This window comes from Opisthorchis viverrini (genome assembly GCF_000715545.1).
Source record: "Opisthorchis viverrini unplaced genomic scaffold opera_v5_265, whole genome shotgun sequence".
Classification (NCBI taxonomy): Eukaryota; Metazoa; Platyhelminthes; class Trematoda; order Opisthorchiida; family Opisthorchiidae; genus Opisthorchis; species Opisthorchis viverrini.
Window position 1 is genome coordinate 111,995 of NW_008751920.1, and position 11,659 is coordinate 123,653.

Genomic DNA, 11,659 nt, shown 5'->3' on the forward strand with positions numbered 1-11,659 from the left:
TATATATATATATATGTTTGTATGCTGGCATTTGTTTTCTAACTGGTTTGTCAAGTCGAACGAAACATAATCCATCAGCATACCCAAAGGGACAGTCCACAATTGTCACGTGAAGGAACAACTCAAAAGCTAGGCGCAACATGGGTGATCTAGTGGCCCACCGCACTCTTGCAATGCACCATAGGCACATACACAATGATAAATTGTGCTAACGATCAGGTTGGCACGGAAAGTCACTTCTGACATTGTCACAGGAGTGGCAGTCTGATAACATTAGAAAGCTAATGAAGATCAGATAGACCTACCCTATCCGAGGAGGTTTCGTCCACGGACCACTGTTAACTGGCGGCTAACGAATCCGGTGTGATGAGCTCAGATCTGATCACTCTGGTAGCCTAGTTAGCTCCCCGACAACTGCAGCTTCAGTGAAATCCTTGCGTGCTATAGACCTACCACCTAGAGTGCAAAGCTCCTATTTACACACTGCTACTGAGTGAGTGGTCTTATAATGTAAGTCATTGATATTTTTCAGGTCGACCATGAGCGTAAGCTTTAGATGACCAAGTCTTCACCCTTACAGGCGAGCAGATACAAGCACTCATGTCGCTACATTCTGAAACTGAACTTCATTCAGATGCTGATTTCATTACACTACCTTCCGGTCCTAGAAAACATACTCATAAAATACTCAATGATCGTTCTGATTCAGCCCGAGCTGTAGATAACGCAAAGACAACTGAACGGCTATTTTCCCTCCATTTTCAACCACCAGAAGTGCACTGACTTCCGTGTAAATGTTCTTTCCGCATGAAAGACCACATTCGTCTGACGGCTACTCAATTCAATGCGCGAGAATAGTTAGGACTGGAACAGAGCTCAAAACCGAGGTGGATAAGTTGATCAATTCAATTATCCGCCCGAAACGACCAATAGGAAGCAAAAGCCTGCCATATCCATGTTTAGGGGGCAGAGGTGTAGAAAAGGGACAGGGCAGAAGGTACGCCTCTCCCTCCCCTTTGTTCAGGTAGTTCGTCCCACACAGAAGTCCGGACACATACCAGCATCCGGTCGTGCTCAGCCAATAGGCAACAGAAGGTAGAGCAGGAAACCAGCTTTCTGTTTGTTGCCGCTCCACAACCAGACGTGGGCACGTCCGTGTGCAGCTAGGACGTGCACGAGATGGAGAGCGAGAGCGTGCGTGCATACATGGCAGTTAGGGGGTGGGTGGGTTTCGGGAATACGTTGATTCGACTGTTTATGCTGATTGGTCATCCGTGAAGCGCTGAAGTGTTATTCCACCTTATCACTGGTAAAAAATAATGTTCCGGTTTGGTTAATGAGACGAAGAAAACCAAGTCCAACGAGTCGTGTGCTATTTTGCACAACTACCAGCGACAGCTACGCGACCCATTTTTGCCTACTTATTTCACTACATTACGATCCATTCGTCTCGCTTTATTCGCGCGGCTGCACATCGCCAATTTGAACAGGATACTTGTGAATGTATCCACACGCTCGACCGGGCCTAGTATTGACCGATTGATAGATTGACGTTGATCGAACGGAGGCGATTGTAAATTAAATTTTCCGGTGACCCACTTATTCAACACGGAAAACTAATTAAATATTCGATCGGACAGTCGGACACTGGAAGACGGTAACCAACACCAGCACTCTTGACTGCGACGGCGACGGGAAAAACAAAGGTGGAGTAAAAAGTGAGTCCCCTTGCAATATCGGTTTTGCACGAGTTGCCCTATTTGTTATTTTCAAATTACAGCGAAATAACTTTGCAAGACAAACTGAAAAAAGTGTACCAAAGTAATTTAGTTCTGGGATGTCATTCATTGGTTTTCGTGAGTGAGATTAAGTAAGTTCGATGACGAATTCCGCCGCCTTATGATGGGTAGGGCATTGGTAATCTCGCGTGATTGATAAACAAGATCTCCACATATTCCTGACTGTGCTTCCAGGGGGGGGGGGAGGTTGGGCAGAATTCAGGAACGATGCCCAGATGCCATGATTAAAGTAGGGGGCGAAACCGGTGGTGGAATGTCCAACGGCATTCATCAGCCATGAGTAACACTATACCGAGAAAAGACCTTCAAAAACCGTTTGCAAATTTATACAAGATGACTGTGGGTTTCTAATGATTATTTCATTTGTGATATCCTTTAACCGAGTCGATTACGTGAAAGACATCTCACGGTTTAGTTCGGTCTATTGTCAGGGTATCTGAGCAAACCTAACTTGACATGACTCTAGTCGGGAGGTGGTCAGTATGTTTTTCAACCTTACAAACAGCGAACGATGCCCAGATGCCATGATTAAAGTAGGGGGCGAAACCGGTGGTGGAATGTCCAACGGCATTCATCAGCCATGAGTAACACTATACCGAGAAAAGACCTTCAAAAACCGTTTGCAAATTTATACAAGATGACTGTGGGTTTCTAATGATTATTTCATTTGTGATATCCTTTAACCGAGTCGATTACGTGAAAGACATCTCACGGTTTAGTTCGGTCTATTGTCAGGGTATCTGAGCAAACCTAACTTGACATGACTCTAGTCGGGAGGTGGTCAGTATGTTTTTCAACCTTACAAACAGCGTGTAGTGGCTGTTCGTTTTACTAACTCCGTACTGTGGTCAGTCGTTTAGTTTGCTGCTTATTGCATCAAGGGCAAGTGTTGCCTTTCCTACAAACGTTGGCTTGCGACGATAGCCTTCGCTTTATTCGGATAAGATCCTAACAAGGGGGCTACAGTCGGTTCTAGTTACAACTTTTGGTTTTTCAGGTACCGATTATTTTGCTCCTGCCGAAAAGTGTTCGAAACTCTGAGTCTAGGGGAAAAAACTCTGCTATTGGTTTTTACTTACTAATCAGCCTATGCGGATGTTACGCACACCGCCGATATTCTATTCGGCTTCTATTCTATTCGTGCTTATTGGGGTACCGGTGAATGAAAGAAGGCCTTCGCTGCGGAGTTATTTATTCGGAAATGCCAACTGACCGGTTACAGACCATTGAATGGAGAAGCAAAACTCTAATCTGCATCTTAGTTACAAAAACTGGACACAGATCTTCTCCCGAAAGAGTCTTTCTAGAGATTCGTTGCCTCCACTCATTCGTCGGTCAAATCCAAGCAAATGTTACAAAGTGGCCCCACGAATTCCGCAACAGAATTCCCTTTTTCAGTCGACGCAAAGCGAAATTCTACGAACAACACATACTACTCGCATGCGTCCCGATCAGTAGTATCACCGTTACACCGGTATCCTAGTTCCCACGTTTCTCCCCAAATATATGTCTAGCCAGTAACTATGTGCCTGGTCGGTCAGAGTCACTCATCCCAAAGCACGGGGCCACGACACCACCTAGAAATCACTTATGCAGTAAAACTTTTATAACGCGGTCGAACCAAATGTGCTGCTCGACCGATCGAGACTCAGGGAAAATGAGAAAGAAAGGAAAACCAGGGGCAAAGATGAAAAATAAGCGGGACAAAAATAAAGATCTGAAAAGGAAGTATTCTAACCGTCTATTCTCAAAACCTCGGTGTAGATACTTGACATAAGAGAAGGACCTGTACGAGTAAACTCCGGTACTGTTTGGGGACATCCAATGACTGATGAACTCATTGTCTATAGGTCTCTTATCCACTTGGCCTTTTGGCAAAGAGGTTGACGTTTAGATTGTAGTTTAGTCGTTCAACTACACTGACTCCAGGAAACGGAAACAAGCTGTCACTTGTAAACTACTAAGCTACCCTGTTTTCTCTTGGAAACCAAAGGCCAAATGATCGATGCAATCTCTCTATCAGAGTTTTGAATACCTTCCGACAGTGTTGCTCCACTCGTTCTGCAGACCGAGAAAGTATCCTTCACTAACATGTGTCATTATTTCTGCGACTGGAACTCTACACGTCCGTATAGATACTACGCCTGTACTAACTGAACTCATCAAGTTCATCCGAATCGAATTCCTTTTCATTACAAAAGATGGCATAACAGATGTTCTACTTGGCTACTTGGATCACTGTCCAAGAAGGATGGTGTTCAGTTTGAGACTGGGTGTTTGTATGGGAATGAGTGGATGAACCAAGATGATTCCATAGTTGTATCGCGGTAATCCCGGAGTTCCTGTATCCCTGTTTCACCTCGGTTTGAAACCTCCTCACTTGGTTTGGATGCATATTAACCTAGTTGTTTTCTTTTCCGGATCCGCTAGAAGCCCCACACGGGAGTCAGTGTGAAAAAGTCGGGATGGATCCCTGATTTTGTCGGGGGTTCGTGACTCGCATTCTGTTGCCCTTGAACTCACCCAGCTGACGGTTGAGTGAAGCTAGGTTGTACTACAGGGATGAAATAATATGGGTTCCTACTATTCAGTACCAAACGACTGTCAGTTTGAAGGACAGATAGGCACGACGATTGTATTTTATTACTGCACTCGAAAAATTCTCTTTCTCTGCTTGCGGGGTGTTTCCACCACTTTGAAAACGTTCATTCTGATGCCACATGATGCCCAAATGAGACCAAGATAGCCAACAGCATTCCCCCTACATTGAGCATGTTGTACCGAACGAGAGGAAACTCAACCAGAATCAGATGACAAAATAATTGTATGGATGATTTGAAGGCATTAGGTCTCGAGTTCTGACGCAATTTTGAAGGTTCTGGCATATCAACTTCTTTAAAATTGGTTCATCCAAAAGGACCAGAAAGGAGTTGCGTGGTTTCTAGTTGCCTTCATAAGATAAGACATTTGTATGCCCAGTTATTCCTGCCTGGAGAGATTCTCAGAAAAACTGCTGTGATTAGTAAGTTGTTGCAATCTCTTACTGGAGGGTCTCCCTTCAAATAAGCCGACAACGTAGGACTATTCTAGGTTAATACAATTGCCGCATGCCGAGCCAAACATTCTCTTGGGAGCACTTTCTGATTATATGGTTCCGATTGGCTACTAAGGATTTAAAAATGGATGGAGGCTTTACAGAAATGCTTTGGACTGCTCTGTTTCACCGACAACGAAACTCACCATTTGTTACTCTCGGACATTTTATCGTTTTCTTTACGAGACGTTTTGTCAGCATCTGGGTATTACTATACACCGCATCCAAAGACAGCTCCAGAAGTGCACACAAATAGCTGTTTAGTATGAATCACAGAGATCTTGGGCAAGCCTTGTCGAGTTTCTCCCGTCAAGCATGACGGGGACTCCTTAATTTCAAATAACTTTACGCACTGCCTTACATAATGGAAACAAAAATTCATTACACCTGGTCGGTAATAGGTCCAGTTTGGCAAATATGATCCGGAAAACTGAGGTTGATTGTAGCCTCATCAGCGAGCCACACGGCTCAAAGTTGTATTTTAGCCTCTCCGAATTTCTTCACTGGGGTATTATGAAATTTTTTTGGGGCAAACTGTAATTCTCTCAGTGCCACGACACACGATATTCACTGTTGCTTGCAAGCTCTTGGATGCTACCGAGATGTCAACTTCCGATATATCAGGCAACGAACTTGATCCCAGCACCACCAATAACCACGTTCGGACTCGTATAATGTTTTCCTTCGCACATGATCTTAGCGAAGAACGCGAATCTGACTGATTTCCATTTATTCTAAGCCCAGTAATGCCCACATCACAAATCCAACCATACTTTCTCGGTTAGTCTGAACCAAAGTTTGACCACAGTTGACCAAAAACCAAACTACGAATAATGAACACAAAGTGAACCAGATGAAAGACTATCTGCGGCCAAATAACCCAGCCAAAAGGAATCATCCAGTAATATTCAGAGACCTATGCCATGAACACTCGAAGGTAAATGCCCGTCATCTTCGTCTGCCTGCAAGACAGGTTCAAGCTAATCTACTGTTTAGCTTCCCTTAATACTTCGATCACAAAAATGTAACTGAATTGTCCGCTGATGTATTTTTTAAGGGGGCATGTGCGTACGTGCGCCAGATGATAAGATGTCTCACTACAGGGACCCCGAATAGAAAGGGACCTCATTAAAGAACCCCCTAAAAGAACCCCAGTAAAGAAAGCCCTTCAAGAACACAGTATTTTCTCCCATTCATGACATACTTTTCGACTAGTGATCAGGCTTGTTGTGTCTTCACTTTCTGGCTGACATCATTCTGGAGGAAACGCAGGAAAGCAATTGAGCAAAACAGATACGTGCTAGCTCTGGGGGTCGATCAACTCGTCTGTACGTAGGTAAGCCAGCTACAGCTGTCTTGTTACCGTTTCTTTATACCGTCACCGTTGCGTGGGAAAACATGCTCTGTTTGACAGGTAAAGAAACAAGGAGTGGCGAGTTTTACCTTTTGGATACTGCCTAACCAGATGATTTAGCAGAGGCTCACTGCACGTAATGTGTTATTTCAAAAAGCGAGAACTAACCGTCACAAAGCCGATCGACCCAGCTTCATTCAGGCGATGTGGACTTCTTTGCACCTCATCCGCAGTACAGGCTTCCAGAAGGACTGTTTTTGATCCATAAAGCTCATTACTTTACCTCGGTTACTATAATGTAACTTTCTCCACTTTTAGCGAAATACACTCATTTACAAACTAATTTAGTTTTTCGAGAAGCCCACCTGGAGCCCAACTGAATCTCTCTTTTGTGATGTTTCCAGTCAACTGAATGTACTGCATCAGGCCGCCTCATGTTTCAATCGCTACGACATTCGAGATATCGCGATACATGTATATCTTTGTAATGTACTACTCATAAGGTTGCTGAAAATTCGTTCACTTTTATTATGGACAGCCCAACAAAATATCAACCAGCGAAAAGAGATATTTGAGTTCGGTGACCAAACGAAGCCGTTACGTAAACCATCAAAAATGAACCTTCGAGTCCTAGCTCATTGTCTGTCAGGCGTGCAAAAAAATATTTGAAAAGACAACTTGAGCATGATTTACGAATATCGCCTTAACATGTAATAATCCCATAGTAAGCAGCGAAACAAGCTATCTTGAGGGGTACTTCATTTCACTCATATTGAGTCAACGGAATCAATTACCGAATCAGCGTATCAAACAACGCGCGAGGATGGAAACTACCACAGAAGCCAACATAAATGATAAATTAGTTTTTTAAATTGTTTACCAATGTGGATGACCTTTTCCGCGTAATTTCAATCAGCATCATCATTTGTATATTGGCCGCTGCCTCCTCTTCACTATTTCGCTAATCCTTAGTTCACCAATATCATAGAGATGTCTGGGCCAACTCAACTTAGAATCGCAATATGATACCGCCGAAGCAGTTGAATTAATGAGAAAAATCATTTCCTATGTCCTCCCATTATGTTTTGAGGGTTGCCGACCATCTTGTAAGCTGGAGTATATAGTGGTTAGTTCGAGTAAACTTAAGTCTACATGGGGTTATATTGGGTGAGCAAATCTTCAAAGCGAAGACTCCTGCTTGCCAATCTGATTAGCTACTAATTGTAGTTTTTCCTTGACACCGATCAGTGCGAGGCGAAATCTCTGACGCTGAAGAAAGTACCACCCCTAAGAGAGTTCACTTACAGGACAGAAGATTGCAGAAACGAGAGACCTTAAGGATGGATGACTGGATAACCATACTAACGTCGATCTCAGGAAGAAGGGGTAGGCTCGAGGTCATCAAGTTTGGTTCGCGCGTCATTTGATGGTTTTAAGGAGAAAGGAAGTTAAAATAAAGGTGGGCATCACAATATTCCCTAGTTTGTTCTTGGAAATCAAACCGGTAAAGTTTGCTTCCAGTCGAAGGTTGTCAACGTGACCCTGCCAATTTCGTTAATGAAATTAGTTGACTAAGTCACCTGATCGTATTCCCTTCAAGAACAAATGGGGCATGAATTAAGGAGCCCAGCTGGAGTCATTTAAAGTAAAACAAAGATCTGCGTAACGAAGGTTTTAGCTTCAGATTTGAGGAGAACTCATCCCAGTCATCTCGGAATGGATTGCCGCATTACCAAGAAATAATGGACTTTGTTGTCTTTCAAGAAAGCAGAGGGCTGGTCGTACTGGCTTTTCCAGACAGCTCTTTTTCATATAGACCAAAAGTCCCCTAGAATCTGCACCAAAAACAAGGAGTTAGAGTGCTGAAAGGAGTGCAAAACAGATGACAGTTTCAACTCTCCCAACAACACTGTACAATGTATGTTTTGAGACATTCGTTCATCCATGGAGCACAGACTGCCTTGACTTGTTTTTTTCGGTACGTACGCCGCGTATATGCTAAGTCGATTGTGAGGTATATACTAACCCCATCAAAACTTCTGGGGCCTGTTCTACATTGATTTCCTGAAAATTTGAGATACATCTTGCAACAGGTCGATAAAGCTGTTTTTGATTACGGACTGTAGGTTCGCTAAATATTCAGACTTTCTTCTGTATTTTTTTTCAATTTTTTTGCCGATCGAATTCGCTTAAAAAGTTGTGATGCCCAATAAATGATTGAAGAGTGATCGTTTCCTTCTCTACCATTATTAATCAGGACGTACTATGATGACGTTGGATAGCACCTCGCTGGACAGTTCGGATGATGGCGTAAGGCAGAAATTCAAGCGTGGTAAGTCCCAACAAAGCAACATAAGCCATGACAATTTTTCGTGCAGTCCTCCCCTAGCTATTGGGAATGCATCCATCCGTTTAATTTGGTTGTATAGAAGTTGTCAGATAGGCTGACAAAATACGGGTGCATCATTTCACCGTCATCACCGTCGTTTCTTGAATTTTTATTAATGTCATCATCGACTGCGCATATTTTTCGGCGGCGAGTATGATACAGAGCGTTCGTCACACTCTGCGGATAAGTTTACAGCCGTACGGTGCATCTGTACGATGCCGTATTTGTGCTTATCATCCATTGGTCTCAAGGGTTTTAAATAGACGAGTGTTGGAAAATGAGTTTAGCATTCTGGTATGAGGATACTGTCATTTAAATAGAAATATGATTAAGTTCCGTTTACGTGTTCCAAATCATTGTTCATGCAGAGGCATATGCGAAGCGATTGACCTTGAACTGAAAAGCCCGGCTGCGAACTACGTCCATACTTTTCTTGGTCGTGATGGTATTCAGTGAAATCAATAGCAACAAATTCTTCGCCACAGTGGCTGCTGTTCTTGAGCATGAGTCGAGAGCATTCGACATTGAACAACAGCAATAGCAACGGCACGTTTTACCCGTTGTTACAACACAAAGGATCCTCTCACAAAAAGACTATCAGTCAACCATTTATGAGCGGATTTCGATATGTCGGCATCTCGGTGAAATACGCCCCCCATCTGCAAGGATTACTGTAACACCGAACTATCATTCATTTGTTGGGGAAATACATAAAGGTCACCTGAAGTAGTGTGTAATTTCTTGCGGCTCTGAAATACGACAGAGTTTTCTGAGGTCACTCGGGGAGATACAGCGTCTCCTTGAGTGGACAGTTGTCAAGACTCAGTATCATCCAAGTCAGCTCTCGCTAGTTGATGGAACATAAGTGAGTGAATAACCAAATTTGAGCTGAATTTCTCGTGATGTTCTGATGATCTTACAAAGGCAGCAGCTACAACTGTTCTAACTGTACTTTGGCATCAGACGACGGAACGGTTGACAAGCACTCGACACACGAAATTATCCAACCGGATTGATTGAAATACAGTTGGGTCCAGCAGGAAGTCATACGGCTTTCAAGAAAGCCCATAATAAGGAAAACTTCGGATATGTATCTTGAGAGACCACTCCGCCCTAAGATCAAACCCAGTTCTGAACTGAGAAACTTTGTTAATGGTGCTAACCTGTCAATTGGATCAATCATTTTTCCAAGCGGTATTCAACGACTGTACTTTCAAAACAATCGGTCATTCCATACGCAAACGAAAGGAGACTAAGCAGTTGCATCATAATTATGACCATCGTTTATCATTTGATTTGCTGACCATCAGCACAGTCTTGGGAAATCGGAGTTCCGAAACTCTATAATACAAAAGCAAAGGCAACGGAATTGTTGGTCTAACCGCAGTCTACAGTTTACTTCTCATTGATGAATTTTCAGATGCTGTTCACACTGTTTTGGCTGTCATGCGTATCTCAAAAATCGAATGCTTTTAAATCGGCTTTTGGTGAGCCAGGAATAACCTAATCCAAAAAGGAGCTTTATGAGCTTACTTCTTAGGTTCCTGTGAGACTTCTTTATCTCCTTTAAAACAGTTTGATCGAGCTAAGATCATTCCTCTTCCCCACCACCCCACCATCGAGATTCACAGTCGCTTCTCGAGAAATTTTCAGACAGGCTGTGTTTGACTCCCGTTCGGTAAAGCAGACCGTTTTCATCGTCATACCAGTAGTACTCCAGGCAGTTTCTTATTTTTCCTGCTATATCTTGACAAATTTACTCCGCGCAAGCCGGCACACAATACGCCCAAAAATCTAGCTATTTCAAACCTGCTAAGCTGCTCTGATGGCTCCTCCAGGTACTCGTTCGGCGGTTCCTCTAATACAGACAGAGGATCTGATCATACGAGCAAAAGACAACGAGAACTCCATAAACTTGTTCGTTTTTAGGGCAAAGCTTTACTCTGAATAAATTCGCAGCTTCTGACACTTGGTAACAAATTGAATTCGTTTTTCTATCATCCGGTCCCTTAGTCGTGTTACCTTTCAGACGCACTAATCTCACAAAACAACCAAAATATTTAAACATGGAATAAGTTTGTCTGAATCAAATTCAGCGGTCGGGTATTCGATGATTGGGATCAGACACTATTTTCACAAAGGAAACTCTTCAGCAGCTCATGACCGGTTTCGCTCTTCTTGGGGTTCATCAGGTAGGCATAGTCCCCGAGTTTCCGTCAGCTTGATGTCTTACTTGAACCTAAATTAAACAGATCTTGACAAATACACCCGTTTGCATATCAAGCGAAATTTCCTGGGAGGCTCTAATGAATCTCTCGTTTGATACAACATCCCAGATATCACAATATATTTTCATGCAGGAAACTACTCGCAAGGTTGCTCAAAACTCTTTGACAGCCTATGACCGGTTTCATCGTTTTTGGGGGCGATATGGCTCAGTGGTTAGAGCGCGAGTTTACTGGCCGGGAAGTCCATTATTCCAACCCAACCTCAGCATCTCGACTTTTCCTGTATAGGCTTGAGCAACCTGACAGCACCCCACCCTCGTGCTTCCTTCGTGTTGCATGGCAGCTAGGCACCAAAAGAGTGCTGCAGCCGATTGATTTATTTATAATTATTTATCTTGAGGTTTATCGGATAGACGTAGTCCACAAGTTCCCGTCAACATCATATTGCTCGTTAACTCAAATTGGATTTATTTCGAGTAGCGAGGAGTGTCCTTTAGGAAGAAATACCGCGATGTCTCGAATGTCATACCCAATGAAACATGAGGCGGTCCTTGTACAACACATTCAGCTGAAGAATTTCATAAACGAGAAATGGGGTTTAGTCTCTCATGGAAAACATATTGATATGCACATAGATGTATTTATTCTGCGATTTGACGTGTTTCAAAGGCTCTCAAAAGAAGTGCATCCTCAACTGCTTGACGCACATGAATTCCTAAGTGTAGGAGCCCCAAACAACTGTCTTGTTTTGGTTTCCGCCTGATGGCCACTGGCCTCATTGATGAGACTGATTAT